A 14186-nucleotide genomic window follows, 5' to 3' on the forward strand; every position below is an offset into this window, starting at 1 on the left:
TTGAAGAGGGTCAGCGAGGGGCTCTGACTAACATGGACTGGGATTCTATTCCAGAGTGAGGGAAGCCTCTGGGATATGAACCTATCCCTCCAGCGTGTCCTATTTATTGTTGTGCTGAGGTTTATATCCCTGGAGCATGTAGCTCTAATCGATTTGTTTTTTTTTTTTTGAGGTGGAGCATGTCCATTAATTCTGGGTTAGACACAGCCTTGTATGTCAGGCAGAGATCGCCTCTGAGTAGGCGGTAAGCAACTGAGTAGAGCTGGAGTTTCCTTAGTTGAGCTGCATAGGGCATCTGTTTGAGGCCCACAACAATCCTGTTGGTGAGGTACTTTTGAGGTCTCTCCAGCTGTTGCAGGTGTCGGGTAAGGTACATCCCAAATGCGGCATTGTACTCAATTTTGGGCCTGATGAGCGATGAGTAGAGGGGCACAATGACCTCTCTTGATCTAGATGTGAACCCTTTTGTGATTAGGTGAGCTATATAGAAGGTTTTTCTAACCACTTTGGCAATGTGATTGTCAAAGGAGAGGTTACTATCTACTTCAGTCCCCAGATCCCTAATTACTTCTTCCGTAGTTAGTGGATTACCTCCTATGTGATAGTTTGGGGGCACTTTGTTTTTCCCAAAGGGGATGACTATGCACTTTTTGGCATTTAGCTTGAGGCCATGGTTCTGACACCAGGTATCCATCTCCATGAGACCCTTCTGGAGGATGCTTGTGTCAGCCAGTGAGTCAATTATGGCTCCCAGTTTGCAGTCATCTGCGAACTTGGTTAGCCACAGTCCTCCCGTGCTTGCCTGTACCTCAGAGAAGTATATACCTAACAAGAGGGGTCCCAGGACTGAGCCCTGTGGGATGCCACTTGTAACCGGTTTAGAGTCAGACATGGCACCCCTAACTTTGACAATGTGAGTTCTATCCCTGAGCCAGTTTGCAACCCATCTTGTGACATATGGGTTGATATTTAAGCTGGTAAGCTGTTTTATGATACCAGAGTGGGGAATTGTGTTGAAGGCCTTTGCAAGGTCCAGGTAGGCTGTGTGGACTACCTTTTCCTCATCTATGGCTTTGGTAACTGTTTCAAAGAAGTCAACTAGGTTTAAGAGGCAAGATCTGCCCTTAACAAAGCCGAATTGGGTAGGGTCCGGTGTCTGGAGGTTCCCAATGTCTTTGTTTATGAGATCCATGATGATGTGCTCCATAGCCTTGCAGACCAGGCTGGTCAGGCTTATAGGGTGATAGTTCCCAGGATCCATTGTGGTACCACCTTTGTGGAGTGGGATTACTGTTGCTGTACACTATTCTTCGGGTACATAACCTGTGGTAAGGCTGAGTTGCAACAGTGAATTTATGTGCGGGTTTAGTTAATTTTGGAGCTCGTGTAAGGCGCAGCCCAGGATACCATCCGGTCCCATTGATGCTGTGTTTTTTACTTTGGAAAGGGCTGCCTTTACCTGTGTGTCTGTGATGTCTGGGGGACTGCATTCTTCTGGGATAGACACTGGCCCTTTTGGGGGGAAGGGGGAGTAAAGTTTGCACTGAACCTATCCGCCAGGACGTTGGCAATGTCTGTGGGTTCAGTGTATTTCATGCCATTTTGCACCAGCTCAGAGCAGATCTGGGAGTTGCCATCCAGATTCTTGACATAGCTAAAGAAAGCTTTGTGATTATCTTTAGAGTCTTTGCCAATTTTTCTTTCAAAGCTAGCCTTTGATGATTTTATGAGGGATCGGAGTTTCTTGCTAATACTGATCAGGGGTGTCTTCCCTTTTGGGGATTTTGCCCTATCATGTAATAGTTTTCTCCTTCTGTTGTATAGCTTATTTATGGCCAGGGTCCACCAAACTGGTCTCCTGTTTTTGGAGGAGAGAGTCTTGGTTTTACTTGGGATGGCACGATCCATGCATTCCTTTAGGTGCTCATAGAATGCATTTGTAAAGGATTCTGCTGTTTGGGTAGCATTTTACATTAGCCCAGGGACTTTGAAGCTTTCCACCTCGGTCTTGTGAAGTGTGAAGTTTGCTTTTGAGAAATTTTTCACAGTAGTTTCCTTAGCTGGGGGTGGGGTTGGGATGTGGATGTCCATTGTGATTAGTTTATGGTCTGATCTTACCAACGAGGGGTTTACCTCAGGTGTGGAATATTTAGCCCCCATGTTGGTGACGACCAGGTCCAATATGTTGTCCCCTCTTGTGGGAATGGTGACCAGTTGTTCCAAGGTGTTTGAGTTTATAAACTCCAGGAACTGTTGGGCAAAGGAGTTGGGACTCGAGTAGTTTTCCCAGTCAATGCTTGGGTAGTTGAAATCCCCCAATATCATGGTTTTTGGTGAAACCTTCATATTCTCCAATGTTCTTAGGAATGCCGAGTGGGGGTCCTGAGAAAAGGTGGGTGATCTGTAGCAGGCTACAAACTGAAAAGCAGTTTTGTCCACTGTTAGTTGCACAATGATGGTCTCCGATGCCTCGTGCAGTGTCACTAACCTGGAGGTGTGGGTATCCTTGATGAAAATGGATACTCCCCCACCTTTAGTATTTCGGTCTGAGTTCTGTGGCCAAAAAGTATGGCATGAGTTATATCCTGGTAGTGCTGGGGTGCTCTCTGGAGCCTTGAACCAGGTTTCTGTTACTGCACAGATATCGATTTTCTCCATACTGAGGAGTGCCTCGAGTGCATGCATCTTGAGGTTTAGACTTCTGGCGTTGAGTAGCATTATCCTTAGTTTTTTGTTTTTTGTATTGTCTATGGAGGTGGGTTTGTCTTTTGAGCCTTGCCTAAAAAAGGCACTATGGGGGTGGCAAGAGCTTTAGGCAGCATTCGAAAGCCTAAGAATGACAGGTGCAAGCCATCCCTAGTGAAGCAACGTGGCTTGTCGAGCATGTTTCTTGTGGGATAAATCTCCCATCTACTTACCCTAACCCAAAGGGCACACTTATGCAGACTCCATGCGATTGTTGACACAGGTAATACACAGGCAGGACTTGCTAGACATTTGTGCAACTGTCTCAGTGTTGCTGCATGTATTTGGGTAGCCTCCCTGACCAGTTTGCACTATGCATAGTCATCTGTATTGGATGGTCATCTGTGTCTTGTCAACATCACTGTCGTCCCATATTTAATACACCTCTAGATGACTGTCTGCACTATTTGCCATGAAATATACAATGGTGAGGCAATGTTATTTTACCCTACTCCTTTCTACGTCTTTCAGATATGGGATACGTATCATGCCTTGGAAGATGTCTGCAAGCCATTTCTGCCTGTGTTGCAGGCAAATTGTCATGGACATACTTCTCGGACAGCAGGCCATTACATGGTGTGACATAGAGGCCTGTACTTGATGGCAGGTGTGTATTGCAGAAGAGTGAATGCTGTCAGTACATCACAAGCTGCCTCCACAATATGTTAAATGGAGTGAGTGCACACGTATGCTTCCAGTGTATTGTAAGGTTTGTAAATACCATATCTGTTGTCCTAACATAGGATCTTATTTTATACATTAATTGCACATGTTAGGTGCACATTTCAGGTTGTAAAAGGTGTGGAATGTGTTATTGTTCTCTGTCATTGTATATATCAGGAAGAGTTGACCATTATGGGGGTGTGTACACTGCTGTATCGACTGTATGAGGGCAATATTTCATACATGTCCCTATTGTAGGCCATTTGTCCCACCATTTGGCTTGTCTCTGTCCACACATCTTGTACTGCCGAGTTGTGAGGTATACTGCAGGACTCCTACCTACCCTTCACTATGGTGACCACTGTTTTGCTGTGCAGTTAACACCAACAAAACTGAACATGTACATCATGCATTATAGGTAGGTGTGATAAATGTGTATAGGACTTATAGCATGGCCTTAACATGGCCGGTGTATTGGCAAACATGAACAAAATAACCCCATACTCACCAGCCATAGGCTGCTGCCCCAGTTGTATACCTGAGGGACCTACATAGTTGTGGGAGAGAGGTAATTTCAGTAGCCACTTGTGGCATTGCTACAGGGCAGAAGCAGCATTTTATAACATTAACAGAACAAGCAGCAATACCACAGAATATGCAGCCCAACACCATAGAGGTGCACATCTTTGCATTACTAAACTCCAGCTACAGACTATCTTCTTTGATATATGCATGCAGATTCTCTACAGATAGAAATATACAATCAACACTCTTCTAGTTATGTGCACTGTGGCCTTACCTGCATGCTCCTCAGACATTGGTTGGGTGCCACTCACCTCAACAATTCTGAGTTCTGCTTCATGGTGGGTGCACCAGGCACGTGCACCAGAGCTGTTTCATACGTGTCAGTGGGGGCTGGATGGCTGCACCCTTGACTGTGGCTAGCCACTCCCTTGCAACAGCAGCTGCTCGGTTCTGTGCATGATGCAAAATGTCACTGGCATGATGACAGACCTGGCCATAATGCCAGTTCTGTTATCCAGCATCATTCACCCTGTGGAACACTTCTTCCCACAAGGCTGTTCAGTCTCATTGGGCTTCTGTACCATGTCCAAACAGGATATCATAGTGCTGTATGAGATACTGAATGATTACATCATTCTCCAATTAAGTAAAAGCTGGTAGCCTTTCTCAAGGCATGGTAGCTGGAAGACATAAACAGAAAAAAAGGTTACGCAACCTCATATGGTTGTCTACTTGAACATCAACACAGAATATCACTTGACAATATTCCAAACTACAACCTAACTCTATAATCAGCTGTCATTACACTCCTGGCCCTGACATATGTTATTCCACCCAATGTTGCACAGTTAACTGCATAATCCTCTAGTCTCCATTCATTTCTGTGTATAGGGATGACAGTGGTCATTGTCCATGTGGATGGTGTGTGGATGGTGGCAAGTCTGTATTTGACTGTAGTGTGTGATGTAGCTGTGAGCACATGCCTTAGTTCAGGTAAGAGGCAGACAGTGATGTTCTCATGGCCCAGGGAGACTTGCTGTTGTTACCTTCAGTAGGCATTATGTACATGTTCACCATTGATTGGGGGGAGTTGTATATTTGATGTTCATATCCCCCTATAGAATTTGTGTTGACAGGGTGGCACTGTTCCCACCTAACCTGTGTTATGCACGTTGCCTATATCCATGGTATGTGTGTATGAGGTGTGCTTTACCCCTAGTACAGGTTGAGTTGTATTGTTGCCTCTGAGACTGACTACATATGTGGAGACACTCTGTTGCAATCACCCTTGGTGGTGTGGATATGTCTGATTTATAGTCATAGTCAGCCTTACACAATGTCAGCTGTGAACATACATGCTTGCTGAGATAGAAGTGGACTTGCTTCCAAGTTGTTGACTGCGTCAATGTGTTCCTGTACAGCCACTATAGGATCCTATCACTGCTGCCCACCAAGGGGGATTACTCTCTCCTTGGTGGAGGCTACTTTTACAGGTCAGGTACTCCTGATTGCATATAACTACAGTGGATATGAAGTGCACACACTCCTGTTACAATGCTTGGTATTTGTGCAACTGGAACATGACGCCACAAAAACTCATTTCAAATAAATTCACACTTGTAATGTGATCTCTATCCTTTTCATTTCGATGTAAAACATGACAATCAGGTCTAAGAAAACATATGTGAAATAACAATCAATACAATAAGCTAGTTGAATGAGTGCGCACACCCATAAAGTGATATGTTGTGTGAACACCTGTTGATATAACTACAGCATCCATTTTTCTTGGTTTGCACACTCAGTAGAATTGTACAGGTTATGGGTCACATTTGGGGTGTGGAACATTTTTAAAAGACTATCTGTGGTCTAATTGTCATACAGCACACAGACCTAACATTCCAAAAGGGGTATGTACATTTTTGATATCCACTGTATATAGGTGTTGCTATAGGTGTTAGTGTTAGGCATGGGCAATGAGTCATAACACAAATTAACACTTCACTGATTACTACATGATAATCATGGCAACTGTAGTACCCATATCAGTGTCAGGGCAATGCAGCAAGCAGTAGCTGTACACATTTATTTCTATTGTATGCACTGGCACTGATATTACACACATGTACAACATGCACATCCTATTTTTCTGACTGCTTGTAACCCATGGTATCAGTTTTGTGCCTTCCAGCTGGGCATACACATACATACATGTGCCCAGGGGAAACCTGGTATACATTTGTGTTCTGTGTTCGTATGGCACACTGTATTCACAGTCTTGCTAATCAATCATACTTCTCAGCCGGTTATACCCACAGGGCTTCAGGACAAAGACCCACATCAATGGTTGACAAAAGTAACATCAATATTGATACCATATTACTCTAGCTGCAACACACATATTTAAGTTGATTGCACATTAGCCTTTGACACCACTGTGTTGACCTGGAAGATGTCCAACAGTCACAACTGTACTATTATGTTGCATTGTCATTGCTGGAAGACTTGCCACTGGTTTAGCCAACATAGGTCAGTATACAAGTATATGTGTGTGTGTCTACAGATATCAGTCCCAAATGTGCTTTTTGTCCGGGAGAACACTGTACAGTTGAATGTTATTAATTCAACATATCACATGCAGTTAGGCACACATGTCTGCAACAGTACTGTACTATCCACATGCCCTATATATGTGTCTTAGCTGTCCAAGACAAACATATATCATACTCATATTCACAGGTAACATGTGGATATGGACAACATCCCATTAACTGGCCTAGCAATGGGACAGTCACAACTGTTTGATAGACACTCTGTGAGCTGTCCTTTCCCAGGGTGAGTCTGGCTCCTGAGCTGTAATACAATTTCTCAAACTCTTAGAGCATCACATGTGGACAAAGCCTAACATTATGGGGGGTAAATAGAGACATATCGTACATATTCCTGTTACAGAGTTATGAAGTTGTTAGCATAATACATTTTGCATTACTGTGACTATTCTGAAGGATGTGTAGTCTTACAGTCAAGTGTTTGTCATTACTTCATGACTTCAGTCCTCAGCTATTTGTCATACAGAGATGTCAAGAGGAACAGACATAACATTCTGATTTCAAAATTTGGACATTCTGTGAAGATTTTTATAGTTGACAGGTATGGCTGTGATGTCTCCCACTGCAGACAGAGCCAGATGCTAGGGCCATAGCAGTTGTACAGCAGGACATCAGTACAGCAAGTTTTGCTGGCACATATACATTTTTCAAACTCAGCTATCCTATTATTACAGTCCAAGTAATACATTAAATTACATGCTTAAAATTTTCACATCCCTTTTTTGGTGGGGGGGGGTTGCTGTATATTCAAACCTAAGTGTTTTGGTTTAGCTGTTGTTTTGCTCTGTGTCAGTTCCTCTCTCTATCTGTCTCTGTAGTACAGGGATTGAGTGGGTTTGATTAAATGACAGCATGACTTTTGAGGGTGATGGTCATGACCAGATGATGACCTATGCAGCCGTCAGTGTTCCCCATTTGCTATTTGCATGTAGAGTAGCTGTGTAGTTCTTCCAATAGCCAATGTCATGGCAATCCACTCTTATAAATGTGTACTTCTTGTGGTTGTTGTCCCTTTACCTTGCCTATAAGGAACACATCCTTTCTGTGTGTGGGCAGCAGTGTTATAGACAGCAGGTGAGATTATCGCTTACAACACGTGTGGACATAGGCCAACTACAGGTTTATGCAAGTTTCCAGACATAGGGACAGAATGTGAGTATCACTGTTATATCCTTTGAATACTGCTAGTTTATCAGGGTTTGTGTGTAGATGCTAGTTCTGCATAACTTGCAGTCTGGCAACATTATGTGTCTACATAGTTATCAACTGTAGGGCTATCCACATAATGGCCAGGGATTGGGCCACTGTGTTTGGTGTGTTCACCAAACAGGTGCTGTTCTTGACAAATCATTGCCATACTCTGTTGACTGCTATCGGTAACTGGAAACATGCATTAGCATTTGTAACTTCATATCCCTCATGAAGGATATGTTGCAAACAATCCTGTAACACCAGCGACTTTCATAGTGTATGAGTGCATTATATCGAATATGGTCCTGTGTTTGGCCCTATGTCCTCCACTTATATACCAGGCTTTGTCCATATGTCATACAGTAAGAGGTAGATAGGTATAGGTTAGCATTATTTAGTGCTGACATTCCTTTTCTCATCCCAGTGATGTTGTGGACTCCCACTCATGTTGTGGGGTAGGGACCATAAATATGGGCCAAAGGCTAGACAACATGTGTAACTGTGTATAGTCAAGAGGTCAGTGTATATTAAACACTGTTGTATACCCATGGAACACATTTTATTGGGGGTATATGTTTGACTTTCAGGCTATTAGTACATGTGAGAGATATTACTAATAAAAACATAAAAGGTATGTAGCTGTACTTTTTGATACTATGGTGATGGGGACAGTGGTGGTTAGAGGTTACTGTTTGGCACACAGTCTGCTTGTCAGTTTGATAGACCAGTTGGAAGTGAAGCATTGCTATGTAAAGGATCATTTACATTGTAACATTTCATACTTTCCCCACTAGGTGGTTAACTGAGGAGTGTAATTGGAGGCTGTTGGCTTAATCATGTAATTGAGTGTTGATTAATTTTTGTATTCAAGGCAAGGGTGTTTTGTACTGTTGCACTTCTTGAAGGCTTTTACCATGACATCAGTGTCACACTTGCCTTGAATACAAAAATCAGTCAACACTCAGTTACATAATTAAGCCAACACTGGTTGTTTGTGTACTTGAGGCAATTTCTACATTGCCCCGAGATGCCCAGATTCATCAGATAGACAGTGTTCTCTCCTGTCTATCTGATGTATCTGGGCATCTTGGGGCAATGTAGAAATTGCCTCATGTTCACAGACAACCCTCTCCTCCTACCACCCGGCACTACAACCTGTGAGAGATGCACTTATCTAGCCAAACTGGAGGTAAAGCGCTCTCCAACCAAGACTGAACTTGACAGTCAAGAGGAGATGGTAAACACTTGCACCACACCACACTCATCACATAGTCTCACTAAATCTACACCACCAAAATCCACACTTAGAAACACAAAAACATTCGCAGAGGCTCTTAATAATAATCTGCTCAAGCAAGAGAGACCTCCAAAGCAGAAATGCAAGCAACCTCCATCCCCAACACAACCCAAATTACACATAGCCCACAGACTCAGTGTGCAACCACAGCCAATAAGCAAAGCAACGTACCCAACACACTAATCATAGGTGACTCTATAGTCAGGCACACTGATGTCCCTCTTACCAGGCTAAACAAGGAGAAGGTTACTGTCAGCTGCCTGTCAGGTGCCAGGATCCGCCACATAACCCATGCACTCATGTCACTCCACAACAAGTACAAATATGACTCTGTCATTGTCCATGTTGGTGTGAACGACCTGAGATGTACCTCCCTGGACTACATGAAAAGAGACATGGAAGAGATCTCCAATCTTGCAACCCAGGCAGGTATGACCCTAGCCCTGAGTAGCATTCTGCCATCACCCAGAATGATGCCGCACTACAAGGACAAATTGATTGACTTCAACAATTGGCTAAACTTCTGGTGTCATTCTAAAGGGATCCAGTATCTGTCTACCTGGGATGACATGATTGACAGACCACGATGCTTTGCCAGAGATGGCTTGCAACTGTCACCCCTGGGATTCCGGATACTGGTTAAGGTTTTTGCTGCCCCTATAGTGTCTTTTTTAGGCAAGGTTCAAACTAGAAATTCACCACTGTAACAGGAACAGGCAAGCAAAAACTGAGGGTGATGTTACTCAATGCTAGAAGTCTAAAATCTCAAAATGCACTCACTCGAGGCACTCATTAAAATGGAGAACATCAATATCTGTGCAGTGACTGAGATCTGGTTCAAGGATCCAGAGAGCACCCCTGCACTACCAGGCTATAACTCATACCACACCTTTTGGCCATGTAACCTGGAAAGGAACACCAAAGTCAGAGGTGTGTCCATATTCATTAAGGATATCCACACCTCCAGGGTAGTTGCTCAGCATAATGCAGCCAAGGTTATCCAAGTGCAACTAACTCTGGGCAAAACTGCAATCCAAACTGTAGCTTGCTACAGATCCCCCACCATGCCCTAGGATTCCCACTCCTCTTTTCTAGAAGTACTGGAAAATATTAGGGTTCAACCAAACACCCTAATAATGGGCGATTTCAACAACCCCCCCATTAACTGGGAAAACTACTCATGTACCAACTCATTCACTCAATGCTTTCTGGAATTCATAAACTCCAATGCCCTGAATCAACTTATCCACACCCCCACCAGGGGCAACAATATCCTAGATCTAGTCATTACCAAGATGAGTGACTGGTGTTCCACACCTGAAGTCAATGCCTCATTGGTCCGATCTGACCATAAGCTAATTACCCTAGATATCCACATCCTGCCCCCACCACCCATTAAGGAAACCAAGATAAAAAATTTCCCCAAAGCCAACTTCATTCTTCTTAAGATAGAAGTAGTGAACTTCATGACACCCATGCAGATGGACAATACAGTTACGACTACTGAATCCTACACAATTGCACTTTATAAGCACTTACACGAGTGCATGGATCATGCTATCCCAAACAGAACCAAGACACTATACTCCAAAAAAAGGAAGCCAATCTGATGGTCCCCTGTCATAAACAAACTATACAACAGATAGAAGAAATTGTTGCAAAAGAGAGTAAAATCCCATGAGTGGAGGAGCTCCCTGGTCAGCCTCAGTAAGAAGCTGCGATCCCTGATAAATCCTCCAAAGCTAGTTATGAAAATAAAATCGCCACTGATTCTAAAGACAACCACAAAGCATTCTATAGCTATGTCAAGAATATCAATGGCAACACTCAGATCTGCTCTGAGTTACAGCACAATGGCACTAAATATACAGACCCAACTAATAATGCCAGCATCCTGGCAGATAGGTTCAGTGCTAACTTTACCCCCCCCCCCACCCCCTAAAGAGCCCATCTCTATACTGGAAGAATGCAAAGTTCCTGTAATCACGGCTGCACAGGTAAAAAAACACACTCTCCAAAGCCAAGAACACAGCATCCATGGGACCAGGCAACATCCCAGGCTGCGTTCTACACGAACTACAGAATGAATTGGCACCCCACCTAAGTACCATGTTCAAACATAGCCTCACCTCAGGCTTTGTGCCTGCTGAATGGCGCACAGCAACGGTTATCCCACTCCACAAGGGGGGAGCCACCACTGACCCTGGGAACTACCGCCCCATTAGCCTGATGAGCCTGGTCTGCAAGGCCATGGAATGTATCATCATGGAACATATAAACAAAGACATTGGTAATCTCCAAACTCTGAACCCCATCCAGTTTGGGTTTGTAAAAGGCAGATCATGTCTCCTAAACCTGATAGACTTCTTTGAAGCAGACACCAAAGACGTAGACGACGGTAAGGTGGTTCACACAGCCTATCTAGATCCTGCCAAGGCTTTCGACACCATCCCCCACTCTGGAATTCTAGATAAGCTCACTAAACTAGGTTTAAATCCCTATGTCACAAGATGGGTTGCCAACTGGCTCACTGACAGAAACCACACTGTGAAAGTAGCAGACTCCAAATCTGACTTCAGACCAGTGACAAGTGGAGTACCACAGGGTTCAGTCCTGGGTCCTCCCCTGTTTGGTATCTACTTCTCTGAAGTACAGGCTAACACAGAAGGTCTTTGGCTAATGAAGTTCGCAGATGACTGCAAACTAGGAGCCATAATCGAAACTCCTAATGATGTGGACATCCTACAAAAGGGTCTCACTGAGACAGATGCCTGGTGTCAAAGCCATGGCCTCAAGCTCAATACCAAAAAGTGCATTGTCATCCCCTTTGGTAAAAACTCTGTACCCATGAACTACAAAATAGGTGATAGTATAGTTAACACCGAAAGTGTGATAAGAGACCTTGGGACACAGGTGAAAAGTAGTCTCTCCTTAGATAATCACATCACCACAGTAGTCAGGAAGTCCTTCTATGTGGCACACCTCATCATAAAAGGGTTCTCATCCAGAAAAAAAGAGGTAATTGTTCCCCTCTACTCATCACTCATTAGACCCATTATAGAGTACAATGCTCTTTTGGTATGCACCTCACAAGACATCTACAACAACTGGAAAGGTCACAGAAATACCTCACAAAAAGGATTACTGGCCTCAAACAGATGCCCTACGCAGACTGTCTCAAAAAACTCCAGCTTTACTCCTTCGCATATCACCTACTCAGAGGTGATCTCTGCCTAACATACAAAGCTATGTCAAACCCAGAGCTGTTGGACATGCTCCACTTAAAGAAATCCCAATCCCTCTGAGCTACACGCTCTAGGGACCTAAACCTTGTTACCACAATAAACAGAACATGCCAGAGGGATAGATTCCTGTCCAACAGACTTCCCATACTCTGGAATAAACTCCCTATCTATATAAAACAAAGCTCCTCATTATCACAGTTCAAGAAAAATCTTGATGATTAGATGGGAAATATGAATTCACCCCGGGGATCACTTCTGTGGCTCTGCTCAACAGTGGCACAGGAAAATAATTTTCTTGGGTGGCAAAAGTCAGGGTACCTTTTTCGCTGGGCTTGTATAGGTCCCAGGGCCGATAGCCTAGTACCTACCTATGAACCTATGAACCTATGATACTTTGTGTGGCTTACTTTGGTTACCACCTGTCCCTCTGTGCAAGGCATGGTCATTGTTTGGCCAGTTGTGGCCTACTCATAACCCTCATCTGTACACATTTTTCCATAATGACCAGATGTTGGCATCATAACCTTTGTGTGTTGCTCCTTAATTAGGTTCCTTTCTGAAAAAAAGCTGAGGATTGGACTCATTCAATGATGACAAACATTTGACTGTAAGATTCCACATCCTTCAGAAAAGTAATGCTACTGCAAAACCTCTAGTATTCTATCAGCTTTCTAGGATTGTAAGAGAATAGTTATAATCAGTCCCTATTTGTCCACTATCATGTTATGCTTTGTCCATATTTTTGCCTATAACAGGTTATGAGGTGTGGTACTGCTGATGACAATTCCTGACAACTGGAAAATCTCCTGATATGGTAGGAGCAAAAATGTATCATGTGTTTCCTTTAATATTTGCATACTTCATGTACGTTGTATTTTACACATCTACATGCTGTAAGACATGGCATAAACAACTGAAATAGTACAGAAATAAACCTTTTTTGGGAAAATGGTGGTGTTATGTGTGTTTTTTAAGGCAAGCATTCTCATTTGTGCAAACATGTCACACTCTGGCCATTTGATAAGGTGGCAACTGTTACATTACTGGCTGTTTGGGTTTTACTGTGCTCTCTTTAGTTATTTCAATTTATTGCCTAAGAGATTGCTGTATATCTGGCCACTGCGTAAGGCCTATCATGATTAGGTAGTAGCAGAGTGTGTACTTCTTATTTGCACTGTGTATGTCTGGGTTCAGCAGATGAATGTCCCATACAACCCCAGCATTCTAGTTACAGTATGACCAGCCACAGGATATGTAGGGGTATTGTGTGACTCTCATGGGGGATATATCTATCCACACAGCCATGAACTGTGGTGTTTACTAGGTTTACCAGTATTTATCTGCAAGTGTGTTGTATATATATATATATATATATATATATATATATATATATATATATAGATATACACACACACACACACACACACACACACACACACACACACACACACACACACATATATATATATATATATAGAGAGAGAGAGAGAGCAGAGATTCACAGATATATGTTTACAGACATATAAATATATGTATAGGTTTATCTGAGTAGGTGTGTGTGTGTGTGTGTGTGTGTGTGTGTGTGTGTGTGTATATATATATATATATATATATATATATATATATATATATATATATATATATATACATATATATAAATGTGTGTGTGTGTGTGTGTGTGTGTGTGTGTGTGTGTATCTTATTTGGATGTTTACTGCTTCCACAATATACATTCCCTATAGTACACTGATTGTCCTGCAAGATATGTTCATGAAATCATCCTGAACTCTTGCAGCTTACATGGCTTAATTGTTACATGCAGTAACACTGGTGTACATGTTGCTGGGTTCAAAACTGGCCAAGGCTGTTTATTTTTTTTGCTGGGCAGAGCAAGGGCTCATGGAGAGAGGG

Source organism: Protopterus annectens, chromosome 7.part0 (assembly GCF_019279795.1).
Source record: "Protopterus annectens isolate FY-2018-M chromosome 7.part0, PAN1.0, whole genome shotgun sequence".
NCBI classification, from domain to species: Eukaryota; Metazoa; Chordata; order Ceratodontiformes; family Protopteridae; genus Protopterus; species Protopterus annectens.